The sequence below is a fragment of the Gossypium hirsutum genome, chromosome A01, assembly GCF_007990345.1.
Source record: "Gossypium hirsutum isolate 1008001.06 chromosome A01, Gossypium_hirsutum_v2.1, whole genome shotgun sequence".
Classification (NCBI taxonomy): domain Eukaryota; kingdom Viridiplantae; phylum Streptophyta; class Magnoliopsida; order Malvales; family Malvaceae; genus Gossypium; species Gossypium hirsutum.
This window is the reverse complement of record NC_053424.1, coordinates 19,286,696-19,308,832: the sequence shown is the minus strand read 5'-3', so window position 1 is coordinate 19,308,832 and position 22,137 is coordinate 19,286,696. Positions and strand designations below refer to the sequence as shown.

At 35.8% G+C, this 22,137-nt stretch overlaps 1 non-coding gene across 1 annotated transcript; it reads right to left on the bottom strand.

The window, feature by feature from the left end:
* Positions 1-2,049: 2,049 nt before the first annotated feature.
* Positions 2,050-2,156, bottom strand: LOC121206528 (small nucleolar RNA R71). Its single transcript, XR_005901569.1, has one exon. It is a non-coding gene; the product is annotated as a small nucleolar RNA R71 (small nucleolar RNA).
* Between the last annotated feature and the right edge of the window lie 19,981 nt (positions 2,157-22,137).

The window sequence follows — 22,137 nt, the reverse complement described above, 5'->3', positions numbered from 1 at the left end:
AGACAACTTGTTAATAAACCATAATTTATACATATTTTTATCCCATGCTTAGTATAATTTTGGATGAATTATCATTAGAATTGGTGAATTCGATGCTCCTAATCCTTTAATTTCATGTTTTATACTTAGGAGAGCATAGGAGAGTAAAAAGAGCGAGAAACGGACCAAAAACAGAGAAAATGGGTCAACATGGGAAATCAACACGGCTTGGACTTCCTCATACGGGTAGTTCATATGCCCATGTCCATTCAACAGACTTGAACACGGTTTAAAGCAATCGAACACGGGCGTGTCACAAGGGCGTGTCCCTGTCGAGCCCAAATCTAGTCCTATTTGGAAAAGGCCACTCTTGAGGGTTTTGAAGCATTCTAAAGCCTATATAAACACCTCATGAGGTACTAAAAAGACACACACGGAGTAGGAGGCAAGGAATTAATCGAAGAAAGCTGATTGATCCATCTCAGAAGGCGGATTCACCTTCAAGACTGAAGATCTCCCTTCAATTCCCTTCAAGAGTTCTTGGGTTTTCTTTATGTTTTGAGATGTTTTCTTTCATAAATATGAACTAAACCCCCTAAATACCTAAGGGGAATGAAACCTAAGATGAATTTTGTTATTATTATATGAATTATATGATAAATATTTGACTTGGTCTTAATTATGAGTTTTTAATTCTTGCTTTAATATTCTAGGATATTGATTCAAGTACTGATGTGCTTATTCAGAGGAGCAAAAGTCTCTGTCTAAGAGTAGATCTAACATAATTAAACGGAGTTGATTGCACGCCTAAATATAGGGTGACATAATTTTGTCAGATTAGGGTGAAACCTAATAAGGGAATCCATAGATCGAGTTAATGCAACACTAGGGGTTTTAATTAGAAAGATATTTCAATTAATCAACCTAGGGTTAGATGTTGTTAGTCTCAAAAGAGATAATAATATAACTTAGGGATTTCTACGGATCAGGTCAAGTGAATAAATCATCTGATTCAGAGTCAATAACAAGTGAAGTCTAGGTGGATTTTTCCCTTAGGTATTGTCCAAATCATTCAGTTTTCCCAAAAGTTATTTCCCCAATTTACTTTCTATGCATTCTTAGTTTAGTAATTAGTTTAGATAAAACAAACCCCTTTATTTTTAGGCTAGATAATAAAAAGAAAGTTAATACTAGTACTTTTAGTTCTTTTGGGTTCGACATCCCGGTCTCGCCATAAGTTATACTACTATTCGATAAGGTACGCTTGCTTTTGTCGTGATAATAGTTAGTTTTCAAGAACGGACATTTTTAAATTATAAAACTTATCACGATTCACATCACATCAAGTTTTGGCGTCATTTCCGGGGAGCTAAGATATTAGGAACATTTAATTTTTATTACTTTAGCCATTTATTTTATTGCAATTTAAATTTTATTTTGATTTTTGTTACTAAATTTTCTTTTCCTTCTGACAGGTTTTTATAGTTTATGAATAGAAGAAACCCGTCAGGACCATTACTTTTTGATAGTGAGATTAAACACACAGCTCACAGAAACCGAAGAGAAATAAGGCAAAGTTTAAGATACATAGAGGAATGACAAGAGGACGATATTCACACCACAGCCAAGGAGATGGCTGAAAATCAGGAAAACCTGCTACCTCCTGCAATTGCTGCTGATCCAGTAAATCAGAATTCTGCTCCACACATTATGTATGATAATGCTGAACCTACTTTAACAGGAACTGAGTCAAGTATAGTTAGGCCTGCAGTTGCTGCAAATAATTTTGAACTGAAACCTAACACAATTCAAATGATCCAACAGTTTGTTCAGTTTGATGGTTTGCAGGGCGAGGACCCAAATGCTTATTTGGCGAATTTCTTAAAGTTTTGAGACGCTTTTAAGATCAATGGTGTTTCTGATGATGCCATTCGCTTTTGGTTGTTTCCCTTTTCGTTGAGGAACAAAGCTAAATAGTGGTTGAACTTGTTACCACGAGGGTCAATCACTACTTGGGAACAAATGATCGAAAAATTTTTACTTAAATATTTTCTACCGACTAAAATGGTTAAGTTGAGGAATGATATCTCTTCTTTTGTGCAGATGGATCTAAAAACACTCTATGATCCATGGAAGAGATACAATGATCTATTGAAAAGGTTCCCTCACCATGGGTTACAATTATGGTTGCAGGTTCAAACGTTTTACAACGGCGTGAACCCCTCAACAAGGCAACTTATTGACGCAACTGCTGGTGGGACTATCAATAAGAAAACACCTGAAGTGGCTTACGAATTTATTGAAGAGATGTCACTGAATAACTATCAGTGGCAAGTCATGAGAACAAAGCCGACAAAAGTAGCCGGTGTATTCAACCTCGATGCGGTTACTATGCTATCTAACCATGTAGAACTTTTAAATAAAAAAATTGACGGTTTATATAGTTCTACTCAGGTACATCCAGTGATGAGGTGCGATTCAAATGGAGGAAGAGCGCACACAGAATATCAACCTTTCAATCCTAGCAGTGAGGAGGAACAAGTTCAATATATGGGTAATAATAATTCTAGATCCCAAAATAACCCATATAGTAACACATATAATGTAGGTTGGAGGAACCATCCCAACTTTTCGTGGGGTGGTCAAGGGAATCAAAGGCCACAACATCCTCTAGGTTTTCAACAATCACCTTACCAACAGGAAAAGAAGCCGAGCCTTGAGGAGATGCTAACAAAGTTTATCTCGGTGTCAAAAACTCGCTTTCAAAACACCAAAACAGCACTTAAGAATCAACAAGCATCAATCTAAGGCTCGAAACTTAGATAAGACAGCTCGCCAAACTAATTTCTGAACGACCACAGGGTAGCTTGCCAAGTAATACTGAATCTAACCCAAGGGAACAACTCAACATGATTACCACTCAAGGTGAGGAAGGGTTAGTTGAACCTGAAACAAAACCAAGGCAAGGAATGGTGGTAGGTAAAGGTAAAGGTGAGATAGTCCACTGTGAGCAACAACCGGTAAGTAAAGAGTACAAACTACGGATGCCATACCTCAATGCGGCAAGGAAAGATAGCACAGATAAACAATTCGATAAATTTCTTAAACTATTAAAGAAATTGCATATTAACTTACCGTTTATTGAAGCTCTTTCGCAGATGCCAAACGTAGTTAAATTTTTAAAGGAGCTTTTAGCAAATAAGCAGAAGTTGGATAAGGCGTCGCATGTGGAGATGAATACAGTTTCCTCAGCCATTCTGCAGAATAAGCTGGCCAACAAATTGAAAGATCCAAGGAGTTTTACGATTCCTTGTTTAATTGGCAGCTTAGATGTTAGTAATGCTTTGGCTGATTTAGGGGCCAGTATTAATGTCATACCTTACAAAATGTTTAAACAACTAGGTCTTGGGAAACCCAAACAAACTAGGATAAGCATTCAGTTAGCAGATAAAACAATTAGATTTCCTAAGGGCATTATTGAAGATGTACTCCTTAAAATTGACAAATTTATATTCCCAGACAATTTTTTTATTCTATATGTAGAAGAGGATAGTGACGTGCCTTTAATTTTAGGAAGGCCCTTTTTAGCAACTGCTAGAACTATAATTGATGTTGGTCCAGGTGAACTTCGTATGGGTGATGAAACAATCACTCTTCAAGCTCAAAATTCTACTAATACTGATCATGTGGTGCAACCTTCTTTACAGGAAATACGTTCGAAAAGCATACATGAGCCTTGTTCAAATAACAACAAAGAATCCATCTATGAAGAACGAATGCTACAAATCGAGGAACTAGATGAATGGCGGACACAGAAACTGAGAGCATAAGATAGACCAAAACCATGCCATGACAAGCTCAATGTTTCACCAAATCAACTTAAGGTTGGAGACAAAGTACTACTAGATACAACAGACCCTCATATTGCCACTTCTGACCCAAATGGAGCAATCCCTCTTACGGTACTTAGCATTTTTCCATACGGTACAGTCGAGGTAATTCATCCCAAATTCGGCACTTTTAAGGTAAATAGTACTCGTCTAAAGCCTTATTTTGAGTTTGATAGCAAGAATGAAGAGTGTAAACTCCTCGCACCACCATGACCATGCATAAAGAGAGGTAAGTCGAGCTTGTACTATAAATAAGCGCTTTTCGGGAGGCAACCCGAGCACTAACAGTGTTAACTTCTTTTAATTTTGGTTTTTAACATCTAATTCACTAACTGAGCCTTTGAACACAGATTTTCCAAATCCACACGGCCAGGCACATGGGCGTGCCTTAAGTCGTGCTCATACCACTAGAGGAGACACGACCGTGTGATATAGCCGTGTGAAAACAGAGCGAAAGTTTTCCCCAACACGGGATTCGATACGTTGCCATGGTCGTGTGAGATGACCGTGGATGAAATTGTCAAAACAATACGGGTGTGTGCCATGTCCGTGACCAGAAGCTGTGGTTGAAACTGAGAAATTCACACGGGCGTGCAACACCCCATTGCCCACCACCCATGCTTGAGACTGTGAAATTAACATGGGTGTGTGCATCCATACACGGGCGTGGGAGAAGCAAACGAAGTAGGACACGGTCGTACGACACGACCGTGTGCACCAACGTGGCTAAAGAACACAAGCGTGGGCCGAATTTCAGACGCGCCCTGTAACACCCCCTACCCGTATCTATCGCCGGAATAGAGTACGAGGCATTACCGAGGAGTATAAAAACACTTACAGATAATTTAAATATATTTTCATAACAACTTGTCTCGATTTCATACTATTTCATATTTAAGCTTTACTCACCAAAGTATTTGAAATATCATCTTTATGCAAATAGCACACATGAGGTACATAATTCCATAATGAAGAATGAACAAATTTATCAAACATATTCCACATTCATATATCAATGTCTCACATTTCCATATATCAATAACCGTCATTTTTCTTGTTTTTCAGATAATTATGTGTACCATTGATAAGCATGCAATTCACTGTTTCTTCCTGTCAATCACAATTTCAAATGACAAATTCGTATGAATGAGCTCAACCTCATTAGGTGTTTAAATTCTGTCACTTTGATTCACATACTCATAATTTACAAACATATCCTGTCAAACACAATCTCTGAATGACAAAATCACATAATTGAGCTCAATAATAATAATGATAACATTACTTACATTTCTTTTTCCACATGTTACATTTACGACTTACCAACTTGTCCATTCAAGGAATAGCTTACGGATTTGAGTACATCGTGATCTGAAGCCCGAAGTCTAGCTCAAGCACATAAGTGCTAAACGGAAGCCCGAAGGCTAACTGAAGCACATAAGTGCTAGACGGAAGCCCGAAGGCTAACTGAAGCTCACCAGAGTTGAACTGAAACCCCAAAAGGGTTAACTAAAACTCATATGAGTTAACGGAAGCTCGTAAGAGCTAAACAGAAAGCAAACACGACAATTCGCAACAAATGCTGAATCTCGGTTTACTTGGGTAATTTACCGTCAATTCATCTTTTTCACTGAAAGATTGTACTTATTTCCTGCGTTCCGTTCCTCAGAAATTCTCAGTTCAATTTCATAACTTTTGTACATAATTTACTTATTTTCAACAATTAACATACATAAATATTAATCACCATTCATAAAATAATATTTAAATTTAATAATATTAATAAATGGTCACTAAATTTAGTTATATAAACTCACAAGTTCGATTTTTGTATTATAGCGATAATCATAATTTCATAATAAATATTCCAAATAAAACATTATATTGTTTCTAATTCAACACTTATCGATTATAATCGGGCATGTGATCAATTTATACATGAGTCATTCATATATTTTTGTATATTTTCCTCCTCCTCCTCTCCATCCACATCCTTAGTATAAACAACACACTTGTAGGTAACATTATCCATAATTTTCACTATCTACTTATGTGAATATTCAAGCCGTCCATCTGTGTCATAGTTACTAAATTATTTTTATCTTGAGCTAAAGAACTCAAAATTAAGATCCATAAATTTTCCCAGAAACTAGACTCATATGTATTCTTACCATAAAAATTTCATAATTTTTAGTTGGGTCAATTAATACATTTTATTCATTGAAGTCTCCCATGTTCTGTTGTCTGACAGTTCCGACCCTTCTTCACTAAAAATTAATTATCTCATCGTACAAGATTCGAATGATATTCCCATTTATTTCTCTTGAAAATATACTCATTCAGGATTCTAAACACATAAATTTAAGCCCCTAATTATTTTTATCCAATTTTTGATGATTTTACAAAGTCAAAACAGGGGAACCCAAAATCATTCTGGCCTTGTCTCACAAAATTTATCATATCTCATGATTTAAAATTCCATTGCTTACATTATTTCTTCTATAAGAAACTAAACTCAATAAGATTTAATTTCATATTTTATTCATCCTCTAATTCCATTTATACAATTTTTGGTGATTTTTCAAAGTTAGACTACCGCTGCTGTCCAAAATAGTTTTAGTGCAAAATGTTGATTTCCATTTTGCCCCAAATTTCACAATTCATACAATTCAGTCCTTGCTCAATTAACCCCTCAATTAAGATAATTTTCTCAATTAATACTTTTCATAAACATTACAAGTTATTTCATAACTATTTAAATTCAGAATTTCCACATAAAACTCTAACTTCAAACTCTTTTACAATTAGGTCCCAAACATTCACTTTCTATTGAATTCTTACAATAAAATAAACATATAAACAATTTAAAACTCTAATTCCATGCCAAATCATCATACTTCCAGCACATATGTATAGAAACTTTCAATTTCTTTCATAGAATCAAAAACTAATGAATTCAACAAGTGGACCTAGTTGTAAAAGTCATAAAAACACAAAAATTTCAAGAAATAATCAAGAATTGAACTTACTTGGAGTAAAAATATGAAAAAAAGCTTAATAGAACTCCTCCATGGCATTTTTCTGATGAGAATGCAGAAAAATAAGAGAAATCTAGATAATTCCACTTTAGTCCTAGCTTTATTAAGTAAATTTTCCAATTTTGCCCCTAATTCTCCTTATTTTCTCGCTGATTTCATGCCCTTGCTGTCCAGCCCAAATAGGCCTTGGGTCTATTTTCCTTTTAAACCCTCTTTCTTTTATTAATTAAGCTATTTAATCATTTCCCACAATTTTGCATTTGATACAATTTAGTCCTTTTTGTTCAATTAACTATCAGAACTTTAAAATTTCTTAACGAAACTTTAATACTACATATTAACACTCCATAAATATTTATAAAAATATTTATGGCTCGATTTAAAATTCCCGAGGTCTCGATACATCGTTTTTTATTCTAATTATTTTAATATTTATTTTTAGTACACTATTCACTATATCAAATTTTTTCCTAACTTCACATTTAATTTATACTCACTAAATTAATAATATTTCCTACTCATTTGTCGGATTTAGTGATCTCGAATCACTGTTCCGATACCACTGAAAATTAGGCTGTTACACGCCCAAATTTGAAAATCACGAAACACACAGGCTGAAATAAGGCACGGCCGTGTGCCCCAAAATCTATATAAATCCCTCACTATTCATCATCCCCTTCCCTAAAAACCCTAACCCTAGCTGCCGAAATCTCTTCTCCCACCATCGACCGGCCACTCCTTCCTCTTTCTCCTTTCATTTTTCTCCTTTCTTCCTCTCATTCATCCTCTATTCTCAACCTTGCACACCATACAACCTCATTACCCACACCCGTGGCCAACCACATCACTCCTCCACCAAGCACTATTGCATTTGTCCATTGTCTTCTCTCTATTCTCTTGTTATTTATTGTTATTTCTTGTTTATTTGAATGTTTTTTTATGATAATCATGCTTATACTCTTTGTTTTTATTTAGAAACTAACCATTTTAGTTGATACATTATGATACATTCATCCTTGTGTTTCCATAGATTTCATGCCATATTCTATATTATCATTACCATATGCACTAGGTATTTCGTTAGCACTATTTTTGTATTCTTAATGCTAATAATTAATTGCTATATCTATTAAGACTTAGTCGTTTCAGTAGATTTTCCCTTTAGTTAGTAACCCCTATGAAGTATTCTTGTTTAGTTTTAACATGCCTGCATACTTTTACATGCTATTCTTGGGGATTATTCTTATAACTTCGTCTTTTCATTGCAGATACCATGACGAACCCAATAGGCAGGAAGACTGTCGTCTCTGCCTCGAAGAAGAGGAAAGGAGCAGCATCATCTTCGGGTCCTGCTGTTGAGATCAGGTACCCATTCCTCCAATTTCCACTGGGACCACAAGAGGAACTTTTTCAGATACTCCGGGCTCGACCCCTAGGTGCGGGCCGTTACATTGATTGGGCCACTCTGGAGTAGATTTAACTTGCCGAGGCAGTTTGGGCCTTCCTGACTACTAACCCGTGGGGCCTCTTCTTTGAGATTATCGAATCGACGTACCTCGAGCTCACACACGAACTCTGTTTGACCTTCCACCTTCAAGCAGTTATGACAGAGTTCGATGATCCCGGAACGGTCCAGTTCCATCTCGGCGGTTTAGTCTGCCAGTTGAGCGTACCTGAGTTCAGCGTCACTTTGGGGCTTTATACGGAGGAGTTCATGGACGACGATGATTTTGACACCCTCCATCACCACATCCACTTGTCTCCCTCCAACTGCTGGAGGGCACTCGTTCCTGCTTCGGCCACCTATGACCCTAGTCGCTCCAAGGCATCGGCTCTCGCCCCATCCCTGCAATACCTACACGCCATCCTAGCCTACACCCTGACAGGACGGAGAGAGAGTATCGGTGTTCGACCTCGCCTATTTCATCGCCTTCGCCATTCGCCATCAGACGGAACGGCAAAAGAGGGGAGTCATTTTCATTGGCCCGTATGTGACTTGCCTGGCGCGATACTTCGGTCTCCTCAACATGGCGGCGCAAGCATCCTCCCTCACTCTCATTGATCAAATGTTCCCACAAGGCATCTTGACTATGCTCTATATGAGGATGATCGAGCGACGACGTGGATTTGATCCTCCTCAGTACCGCCTCGTCCAATCAACCAAACAGGAGGACCCAGATGACATTACTAATGATGTCCCTCCACAGCACGAGGACCCACCATCTCAGCCACCGCCCATTTATCGCCCAGTTCATGCGGCTGCTTCACTCTCCGACATCTCTTAGCACCTCACACGATTCGAGCAGCAATGCTTTCAGCGCTTTGATAACATTGATGCGATATTACATCAGATTTGTCAACACCTTCATATCTCATCGTCACCCCCACCCCACATGAAGATTTTTAAAAACTTTTTATTTATTATTTCTATTTTTACTTTTATCTTTATTTATATCTTTAAAGTACTTTTTATTTTACTTCCATTTAATACTATTCCATTTTTAGATTTTATAATTAATAGTAGATAATTTATGTTTTCGGCCATTTCTTTACAAGTAATTATGCTTCTTTATATTTCCTAAAGAGTTAATGATTTTATCGCAGTTATAAAGAGTTCCAAAGCTTACTATTACTTAGGAAATTGCAACTCCATTGGAAAAGGTTCTCCATGACTGCCATGTCCTTCTCGACCACGACCATAGTTACTACCAGATATAATATTCTTTTGGTGAATGACTTATGGACTAACGAACCTCTACCACCACCGGAGTATCCTCCTCCACTCTCATATTGCCTTGGCCTATTATTCTTCATAACTCCAATTAAAGGAATTCATCCACAAATTCAGGAAGTTTCACTTCTCTCCCTCTCTTATATCTATATTGTTCAGTAATACTATCTTTGTACATTGAGGACAATGTACATCTTAAGTGTGGAGGGGTTATTTATATCATTGTCAGAAAAATCTCTAAATTTTGTCTTATTCTCACGTGAATCACTCATATCACTATTAGAATGAATCTTGATTAATTTATGATTTTTATTGATATGTCTTGAATTAAAACATAGGCATTTATGCATTGACTGTTTAAAATTCAAAAGAAATTAATGAATCAAGCATGAAAAGTTGATTTTTGAGAATTAAAATTTTTTGGTTGTTTCCCCAAGTTTAGGTATTATCTTGAGTTGAAATTCATAGGTTAAACATCAAAAAGCCATAATTTTTGTGAAATCTTGAGCTTTTAGAGCATATATTATTTCTTTCATGCTCACTTTTATTGTTGTTTTGAGTGCGCCAATATCAAATCGTTATTCTAGAACTTGCTTGATTATGCATGTCAAGACCACACCATTGATTTACTATGTCAAGATAATAAAGGCACTTAGGTTTAATCCACTTACTCCATAAAAGCCTACCCTCATAATTAACCCTTAGTGAACCCCTTTGAGCCTAACAAGCCATTCATTGATTTACTTTCAATATTAACCCATAACCCATTATTGTTGAAATCTCCTAATTTGATCCCTATTTTTGTCGAGATTTGATTTGAATTAATTGCTTAGCTATGTTTTATTTTTCGTTGTAATAATTAGCAAAGTTCTATGTTATTTGACTTGTTTTTTTTAAAAAAAAACAACAACATACATACATACATATTAGTAGTAATTCTTTATTTTTGAGCTTAAGTATTTAAATTCCTTATCCCATGAAGAAAAGTTCAATTCTAGGATTTTCTAATTAGAAATGTAATTTATCAAGTTGTAGTATTTTTCTAGTTAGGTAATTTTTCAATTCAATCTCGATTCTAACCTTCTTTTTCAGCTTGTAACCACACCCGTAAACAAAGCCACGTTACAACCCTCTAAAGACCTTTTGATTGATGTATCATCTCAATATATAGTTGTGGAGATTTGATTTTCACGCAAGCTTATGGTAATAATTTTTCATATTGACTGATGAGTGCTTAATTTGTTGTCCCTAAACACCTCGAGTGATTTGAGTGAATCTTTAGTGAGGATGTTGAATTATGTGATATTTTGAATCAAATGTGATTACTTAGATGAGGGAAAACACCTATGTTTTCGTTATAAAATGCTCAACTTGGAATGTTTGAAACTTTGATGTCCTTTGAGTTGAATTTTCAATGTATGCTTACTTATAGATTATTTTAAGATACTATTGATGAGAATTATAAGTTGAGAAGAATTTATTTTGATTGTAAGTTGAGAATTTTGCTTGAGGACAAGCAAACGCTTAAGTGTGGGGGTATTTGATAAACCGTAATTTATACATATTTTTATCCCATGCTTAGCATAATTTTGGATGAATTATCCTTAGAATTGGTGAATTCGATGCTCCTAATCCTTTAATTTCATGTTTTATACTTAGAAGAGCATAGAAGAGTAAAAAGAGCGAGAAACGGGCCAAAAACGGAAAAAAATGGGTCAACATAGGAAATCAACACGGCTTGGACTTCCTCACACGGGTAGTTCACACGCCCATGTCCATTCAACAGACTTGAACACGGTTTGAAGCAATCGAACATGGGCATGTCGCTATCGAGCCCAAATCTAGTCTTATTCAGAAAAGGCCACTCTTGAGGGTTTTGAAGCATTCTAAAGCCTATATAAACACCCCATGAGGTACCAAAAAGACACACACAGATTAGGAGGCAAGGAATTACTCGAAGAAAGCCGATTGATCCATCTTAGAAGGCGGATTCACCTTCAAGACTGAAGATCTCCCTTCAATTCCCTTTAAGAGTTCTTGGGTTTTCTTTATGTTTTGAGATATTTTCTTTCATAAATATGAACTAAACCCCCTAAATACCTAAGGGGAATGAAACCTAAGACGGATCTTGTTATTATTATATGAATTATATGATAAATATTTGACTTGTTCTTAATTATGAGTTCTTAATTCTTTCTTTAATATTCTAGGATATTGATTCAAGTATTGATGTGCTTATTCAGAGGAGCAAAAGTCTCTGTCTAAGAGTAGATCTAACATAATTAAGCGGAGTTGATTGCACGCCTAGAGATAAGGTGACATAATTTTATCGGATTAGCGTGAAACCTAATAAGGGAATCCATAGATCGAGTTAATGCAACACTAGGGGTTTTAATTAGAAAGAGATTTGAATTAATCAACCTAGGGTTAGATGTTGTTAGTCTCAAGAGAGATAATAATATAACTTAGGGATTTCTACGGATCAAGTCAAGTGAATAAATCGTCTGATTCAAAGTCAATAACAAGTGAAGTCTAGGTGGATTTTTCCCTTAGGTATTGTCCAAATCATTCAGTTTTCCCAAAATTTATTTTCCCAATTTACTTTCTGTGTATTCTTAGTTTAGTAATTAGTTTAGATAAAACAAACCCCTTTCTTTTTAGGCTAGATAATAAAAAGAAAGTTAATACTAGTACTTTTAGTTCCTTTGGGTTTGATATCCCAGTTTTGCCACAAGCTATACTACTGTAATAATTAGTTTTTAAGAACAGACATTCATAAATTATAAAACTTATCACGATTCACATCACATCACTTGTGTAACGCGGTATGGTTCGTATGAGTTCCTTGTGATGCCTTTCGAACTTACGAATGCCCCCGCTACATTCTGTACCCTAATGAATAAGGTATTTCAACCTTTCCATGACTGTTTCATGGTTGTTTACCCTGATGATATTGTGGTGTATAGTAAGTCTCTCGAGGAGCATGTGAGACATTTAAGGGAGGTCTTCCAAACTTTGAGGGAAAATAAGTTGTTCGTAAAAAAGGAGAAGTGCTCATTTGCCCAAAAAGAAGTACCATTCTTAGGCCACATTGTGAGAGGTGGAAAAATCCAAATGGATGAGAGCAAGATTCGAGCCATTATTGAGTGAGAGCCTTCAACCAAGGTGACGGAGTTGAGATCCTTCTTTGGGTTGGCAAATTACTATCGGCGCTTCATCGAAGGCTACTCTAGAATTACCACACCCTTGACGGGCTTGTTGAAAAAGGGGAAGGTCTTGGATTGGAATCCACAATGTGAGAGGGCCTTTAATCAATTAAAGCAAGCGATGATGAAGGAGCCCGTACTTGCCTTGTCAGATTATTCGAAGCCTTATGAGGTACGCACTGGTGCATCAGATTATGCCATTGGGGGAGTACTAATGCAAGATGGGTATCCAATTCCTTTCGAGAGTCAAGAGCTTAATGAGACGGAGCGAAGATACACAATTAAAGAAAAGGAAATAATCGCTGTGGTGTATTGCTTGCGCACATAGAGGCATTATCTACTGGGTTCCAGGTTCGTGCTCCATACCGATAACGTTGCCAATAGTTATTTTCTAACTAGAAAAAGTTGTCTCCCAAATAGGATCGTTGGCAAGTTTTTCTAGTAGAGTTTGATTTCACAATGGAGTATAAGTCAGGGAGTGCCAACATTGTGGCTGATTCACTTAGCCGAAAGATGAAATTTTCGGCAATCAGCGAACCCGATAGGTCCTTATTGGAGCGCATTCGACAAGGATTGTCCCATGACCCTGCAACCAAAAGCTTGATTGAGCTTGCCAATGAGGGAAAAACGATGAGATTTTTGCTTGATGGGGAATTGCTATACATTCATGGGTATCGCCTCTATATGCCTCACTACAAGAAATTGTGCAAGGAAGTCATGAAGGAATGTCATGACTCAATATGGGCGGGCCATTTAGGAATGCACCATACCTTGGCCTTTTTGAAGGATCGTTACTATTGGCCTCACATGGGTGAAGATGTGGAAACTTATGTGAAAACTTGTCTAGTGTACCAACAAGACAAAGTCGAGTTAAAAAGTTCCGCCAGTTTGCTACAACCCTTGGCCATTCTGGAAAGGCCATGGGAGAATGTATCTATTGATTTTATTGTTGGTTTGCCTAAGTCTGATGGGTTTGCCAGTATTCTTGTTGTAAGGGACATGTTTTCAAAGTATGTGACGTTCATTCCAGCTACCAAGGAGTGCCCTGCTGAGGAAACAGCTAGTTTATTTCTGAAACACGTGGTGAAATATTAGGGATTTCCACTGTCTATTATCAGTGATTGAGATGGGTGATTTATAGGTCGGTTCTAGACGGAGTTGTTCAAGTCAATGGGTTCGGACTTGAACTTTTCCATAAGCATGCATCCACAAATAGATAGGCAAACCGAACAAGTGAATGCGTTGTTGGAAACATATCTTTGGTACTATGTGAGTGCCACACAAAGGGATTGGCCAAAGTTGTTGGATGTAGCCCAATTTTCGTACAACTTGCAGCGAAGTGGGGACACGAATCAAATCCCACTCGAGATAGTGACAGGCCAACAGCCACTCACACCTAACGCTGTTGTGACCTGCTATACAGGACCAAATCCTGCAGCATACTGATTTTCGAAGGATTGGCAAGAAAAGAATGACTTGGCTAGAGCTTATTTACACAAGGCAAGCAAGCGCAACAAGAAATGGGCCGATCAGAATCGAAGGGATGTGCAGTTTCAGATGGGTGACTCAGTTCTTGCCAAACTACACTTGATGTTGTGATATACTGGTTTGTACAAGGGGATTGTGTGAAGGTATGAGGGGTCGTTTAAAGTTGTAAAGAGAGTAGGCAAGGTGGCCTACAAACTTGAGTTGCCAGCAAAGCTCAAGGTCCACCCAGTGTTCCATGTAAGCATGCTTAAGCTATACCATGAGGATCAAGATGATCCGAATCAAGGCAAGTACGAACGAGCACTAATGGGGGTAAAGGTCTCTTGCGACCATGAAGTTGAAAACATTGAGGCAGATCGTGTGATTAGATGAAGGTATCATCAATCGCAACATGAATGCTGGGTTCGATGGAAGGGATTTCCCAACAGTGAAGCAAGTTGGGAACCTGCCAAGGCATTGTGGCAGTTCCAAGAGAAGATAGACCTGTTCCATAAGGGGGATGTGATGAGGGTGTCACTAGAACAAGTGGGGAAGAATGTCATAGGTTGCGAATGTGAACCTGCAACCATGTCAAACTTGTGCGATCCATCGCATTCGAGGGAGGTCATTCAGCCCGATCAGACTGGTCCATTGCTTGGAGAGATTGAAAGCCCATCTCCAAAGCTTGGTAAATATGGAAATGATCTTAAAAGATATGCTCGGCAAATATGAAAGGGGATCTCCAAAGATATGTGATCCTAGACATTAAATATAATCTTTAGAAGATACGATTCTGTAATCTTAGAGATTTGATATCTAGATAGATTTAAATCTTAGCCATTGATGTATTTCGATCTGTACCGCTGATATTGGGAAGACTCAGCTATAAATAGAGGTCTTTCCCCCTCATTGTAATTCATGCAGTTATAAATAGAATTCTGAAAGAATTCACTCAAACTTTTCTCTCAAGTGTTCTTGCTTTTCTGTGGCTTTTGTTTATCTTTCAAGTTAATTCTTACTTCGTTCTTCTGTTGTTATTCGTGGGTGCCTTAGAGGAGTTCTGTTGAATCCTCAATTGTTGCTAGTTAGGCTGACTTAGGCATTTTTGAGCGAAGAAACTGCCTAAGGCCGCACAGATTGCTTGTGAAAACTCTAAGTCTGTGACATAGGTAATACACTCGAGGTGTACGTATCAGGATCCATCAAATCATGTCCAATGGTACCTTATGGGTAATATATCAGAGAGTACACTCTCGAGCCACACATGTATACAACAGGATTACCAGTCTAGGCTAAATCTTGTTTATGACATGTGCTCTAAGGAGTTTGATCTGGATTACCCGTCCAGGCTAAATCCAACCTATAACATATGTTCAAAAGGACTTATATCAGGATTACCTGTCCGGGCTAAATCATTTCTGTAATGAGTTCAATAGGATTACTCATCAGAGCTAAATCCCGTTAGCAACAAATACTGGACCTCATTCATTTCGGGAAAGCACATATTCATCGATTTTCCATTTTATTCAACCAGGATTTAAACATTTTTCTCAAGAATTATCGGGCATGTGATTATTCCATACATCCATAACATTCATATAATTCAAATAAACACATTCCACATTTCAAGCATATAAGTAACATTCTCATCATTTATCCTTCATCATCTATAGGGCATTATCATTTAATTTAAACAATTTTATTTATCGGGCTTGATCGGATATGTAATCCTTTCACATATTTATGACATTTATACAATTTAAATAAACACAATCAATGCAAGCATGTAAATAAACACAATTTAGTTACACGAACTTACCTCGACAATGTTCGTGTATGTAAAATCTACTAATCCGACATTTTCCACTTTTCCTTGCTCTAGCTTTGAATTTGGTCTATCCGGATCTATACTAGTAAATTTAACATCAATTTATCATATTTCATATTCAAGGGGACTCAATTTTCAACCTAGGCAAAATTACCATTTTGCCCCTAACTTTTCCATAAATTCCCATTTAGTCTTTGGGTTTGGAAAATAAAATTTGTGCAATTTACTCCCTATTCCAAGCCTAACCAAAATCCCATTACAAAATTTACAGCACATGTATTCATAAAAATTCAGCATTTTTCTTCAATTTCACAACTTTACATTTTAGTCCCTAAATCATGTTTTCATCAAAAATCACTTTGTAAAAGTTGTTTATCTATCAACAACCTTTCATTTTCTACCATAAATTTTAAATTTTCAGCATATAAACCCATGACCCATTTTCCATACTTTGATAACTTCTCAAATTGATCCCCCAAATAGATAGATTAAGCTATCCTGGTTTCAAAAATATCAAAATTACTAAAAACGGGTCAAGGAAACTTACCCAATTTGGCCATGAAAGTTTTTTCTCTCTCTCCTAGGGTTTCCATATAATTTTGGGGTTGAAGATGACAAAATAATAAGATGATATCTTTTATCATCTTTTTAATTAATTAATTATTTCACTTTCGAATTTAGTCCTTGCCCTTTTTCTAAATTTTCATGGATGACTCACCAAAATATCTACATAATTTCTTTAATGGTCTAATTACCATATAAGGACCTCAAGTTTTGAATTCCATAGCTATTTAATCTTTATAGCTACTAGAATTCAACTTTTGCATTTTCTGCGATTTGGTCCTTCTCGTAATTAAGCACATAATCGATAAAAATTTTCCTTATCAAAATTTTCACATGACATTTCTAATATAATACAAATCATATAATAAAATAAAAATAAATTTTACTTTCGACTCGGATTTGTGATCCCGAAACCACTATATTCTGATTACACTGAAATTTGGGCTGTTCATAACCCTTACCAAAATTAACTAACACCACAAGTCAGAGTGGTAAAATATTGCTTGCACACTTAGGCAACCTACTAGACAGGTCAATCGGTTACCTAAACATATCAACTTGTCATCTACAGTATTCTAGTTCAATTCCAACTAGGTTTAAAATGAACTCTAACGATGCTCACCGAGCTATCATTTCCACATAAAACAATATTATCGCTTCGCAGACTAACAAGTTTGCTCAGAACATTTGAGGTTGGCGAACTGTCTCATAAAAGAGTCCGTCAAACCCTAGAGTTCGCCAAATGGTGAATTCCACCAAGGTGAACCTTACAATAACATACTGAAGAATTCAAGAAACACTCCAGCCAAAGTCTTATGCTAATAATTCACCCCAATACCATTCTAGCTTATTCAATTATACGCAAAAAGAATATTGGTATGATCTACAACATGTGGGCTGTTACAGCTCACTTCAATTAAGGCTTTTTTTTATTCCTATAATCCTTGTTGATATTAAAGAAGTATCAAATGCCCTAAGGGACATATTGAGTTCGGACAAATAAAATTTCTAAGGCTTTATTAGTAAAATGGTTCCTGAACCTTGAAATATTTTTGGTCAAAAATAATCCCTAAAATTTGATTTTGTCAAATGCTTTAGCCCAAAATGTAGCACCATTAAAAAAATACATTTTGCACTTAAAAATAATTAAATCGCGACACATGTCATAATTTTTCAAAACCTTTTTTGAGATTATAAATTTTCATTTTTTTTTACTTTTACTTCTTCTTCAACATTATCACTTATACAACAAGTTGAAAATGCATAAAATTAAACTTACCCACCCAAAATCATCATGATAATTTCTTCCCTATACATATCAACAAAAGCAAACAAGATTTATTCTCTTAGTCCATTGCTATTAGCATCATGTTAAGCCACAGATTTATAGGAAAGATGAATAGTTTTATACCCTCAACTGACTCTCATTTTTGTATCACAAAGGTATTCTAAGTTTAATTGACAGCTAGTTCTTAAATCTTAGTTCCTATTCAAGACTTGTTGGAAGTTGAGTTCCTTAATAATAGGAGCTAGAGTCACATGGGATTATATTAATAGGATACTTGGAGAGAGAGCACAAAATGGTTAGGTGGTGATTGATTGTTTCATTTTTTTTCTCCTGTGAGATAGCAAGTTGATTGTTTTAGATAAGGGTTTGCATACGGCCTACTTCTGTATCTCTTCATCATCCTATTCGTTTGCACCACCAATGTCTTCAGCACTGACCAACCTTTGTTCTTTCTACATTCCTAGCCCTCCAGCAGTTGCCTTCATTTTACACTCTGGTAAAGAGAAGGACTAAAGCAAAACAACTCTACAAACTCCGATCACACCCAACTCCCACAATAATTTGCCTTGGGAAAAAGACTTCCACACTCCCAAAGTTGATATCTTCCATTGGTTTCAATGAAAACTGTTAGAATTATGTGACCCAAATTCTAAGAGATTGCTTGCAAGTCAAGTTAAACAAAAATATATTTTCTTTCTAGAAAATTTAGTATTTATTAGTATAATATATTTAGCATTTATTAGTATAGTTTATTTGACTTACTAATTTAGCCTATAAATAGGCTCCTTTACAATCTTAGAATTAAGAGACACCCATTAGATTAGAACTCATAACACATTCAGAGAATTTTGTGTTTACGTTTGAGGGTTCTTTGTTTTTCGGGTTTTCGGGGTTTAGTTTTTATCTCCATCTTTTGTACTCTTCATTCTTTTGCCATTATAGTAAATTTATCTTTGCCCGTGGTTTTTTATCCTCTTTTGAGGGGTTTTTCCACGTTAAATTTGTGTGTTCATCTTCTCAATTTCTTCTACTATTTTTACTTGTTCGTTGCTTATTCGGGACGATCCTAACAAGTGGTATCAGAGCTAGTTTAACTTTCATAGATCAGCCCGGTCAGAGATGGCAGCAACAAGGTTTGAAATTGAGAAGTTCGATGGTGAGACAAATTTCAATCTGTGGCAAGTTCGGATGATGGCAATTCTAGTTCAAAATGGCTTGAAAAAGGTTGTTACAGGAAAAAAGCCTGAGAATCTAAATTAAACAGAATGGGAAGAGCTTGATGAAAAGGCCTTGTCTGCAATCCAGTTGTGCCTCGCGAATACAGTATTGCAGGAGGTATTGATGGAGAAGACCTCATTCGCCTTATGGAAAAGGTTAGAAACTCTTTATGCGACTAAGTCTCTGGCTAACCGTTTAGTGTTGAAACAACGTCTATTTACGTTTCGCATGAACGAAGGTGAGCTTCTTAAAGATCACATCAGTCAATTCATTACTCTTTTAAATGATTTAAAGAACGTTGAGGTTCATATTGACGATGAAGATCAAGCTATGCTATTATTGTGCTCTTTACCCTCTTCATACAAGTCTTTTAGGGAGACCCTGATTTATGGCAGAGACAAACTCTCGTTCGAAGATGTGAAGGGTCATTTGTTGAGTAGAGACAAACTCGACAATGAGTTTGATTTGAATAGCAAAGCAGATAGACAAGCTTCCGTTTTGGTAGCATCAAAGAAACGAGACAAAAGGTGTCGCTATTGCAAAAAGTTAGGTCACGTCAAAGCAGATTGTTATAAACTGCGAAATAAAAGAGCTGCTGAGAGTAACGAGGAAGATGTAGCTGGTGCTAATTTGGTCGATGAAGGCGGTGATGATTTCTTGTTAGTGTCAACGAGCGATAACTCCAAGCTTACGTCTGAGTGGATCTTAGATTCAGGATGTTCTTTCCACATGTGTCCCAATAGAGAATGGTTCTCCACATACAGTTCAGTTGAAGGTGGAGTTGTGCACATGGGAAACGATTCATCTAGTAAAATAATCGGTATTGGTACTGTTAAAATTAGGATACACGATGGGACGATTAGGACACTCTCAGATGTCAGGTATGTACCTGATTTACGAAAGAATCTCATCTCCTTGAGTATTTTAGACTTGAAAGGATGCAGAATCAACATCGAGTCGAGCGACATTAAAGTATCTCGTGGAGCTCTCGTTTTGTTAAAAGGTAAAAGAACCGGCAGTCTTTATATTCTGGAAGGTTCTACAGTGACCGGTGAAATCGGACGTCCCTCGTCCGTTACGGAGTCAAAGTCAACTCATTTGAAGCGGAGGCAACTTGGTCATAGGAGGGAAAAAGGTATGATTGTTTCGTTGAAGAGAGGTTCTCTTTTGGATGCTGGTTTTGAAAAGTTAGGGCACTGTATTCGTGAAAATCAGACCCGGGTTAGTTTTGATTTGGCAGTGCACAAGTCGAAGGCTAAAAGTCTTCCAGCTTCTAAGCATAGATTCGACTCAGTTAATTCCCTGCATAGTTCAAGATAGGCCCGTGGCGGGTTTTGGCAAAGATGGCATTGAAAGAATTCGTGTCAAGGTGGAGATTGTTAGAATTATGTGACCCAAATTCTAAGAGATTGCTTGCAAGTCAAGTTAAACAAAAATATATTTTCTTTCTAGAAGATTTAGTATTTATTAGTATAATATATTTAGCATTTATTAGTATAGTTTATTTGACTTACTAATTTAGCCTATAAATAGGCTCCTTTACAATCTTAGAATTAAGAGACACCCATTAGATTAGAACTCATAACACATTCAGAGAATTTTGTGTTTACGTTTGAGGGTTCTTTGTTTTTCGGGTTTTTGGGGTTTAGTTTTTATCTCCATCTTTTGTACTCTTCATTCTTTTGCCATTATAGTAAATTTATCTTTGCCCGTGGTTTTTTATCCTCTTTTGAGGGGTTTTTCCACGTTAAATTTGTGTGTTCATCTTCTCAATTTCTTCTACTATTTTTACTTGTTCGTTGCTTATTCGGGACGATCCTAACAAAAACCGAGACGTACTGGGCGGGTGTTTGTCTTTGTATCGGGTGAAATGTCGTCTAAATGATTATATTTTTAGATATTTATTGTAAGGGTTTAATGAAATTTTAAAGACGTATGGGGTCACAGGCCCCTGCTAGGTCTCTCAACTTCCTTCCTGTACATAATATATAAATTTTATTATAAAGTTAAATTTAATGTAATAACACTTTATATATCTATTAAATTATGTAACAGGGTGAACAACATAATTATATAACAAACATATTTATAAAATCAGTATAATAATTTATTTGGCCCTCTAACTTTACAAAAAAATTATTTTAGCATTTATATATTTTTTCGTTTTTTTAATATTTGTTAACTTTTTTGACATGGTATACACGTAAATTGCCACGTGGATGCTATTCCATGAATTAATTATTTTTTAAAATTTTTTTTAAAAATAAAACATATATTTTAAAATTTTAAATTATTTTTTTTATATTTTAAATTTTTTAAAAATTAATTAATTGTTAATGTAGCATACACGTAATTGTCACATCAGGAAACTTAATTGAATTAAAAAACAATATAAGCTTAAGAATTAAAAAAAGACAAAAAAAAATCATAATTCAGTCATTATCTAATTGCAGGGTGTTTTCGACATCTCCACACGCCTAAAGCAAAATTGTAAAGTGAAGCTTTTTTTAGGAATTTATGTAATTATTATAAAACTATAAATTTTATTTAAATTTTATTTTTCTGACTTTTAGAGATTCAAAATAATCTATTAAACTATTATAATTAATCTCTTGTAAGATTTCTTTTTAATTGAAAAAATAGCTAATTCATTTAATTTTTTTGAGACATTGTTGATTTTAACTAAGATTTTATCAATTTTAATTTTCAAAAACTTAACTGAAATAGTTAACATTATTTTACAACCAATATACACATTTGAAAAGGAATAGGTCTTTTTATATAATTTATGTTAATTGGAGTGTATTTTTTTAATTTGATAATTTCTTTCAAAATTTTCAATTCTGAAAATAAATCTAATCCATCAATATCTGTGTGACTTCCATGTTTTAAAGAATTTTCAAGATTAAGAAAACATGTCTAGTGACT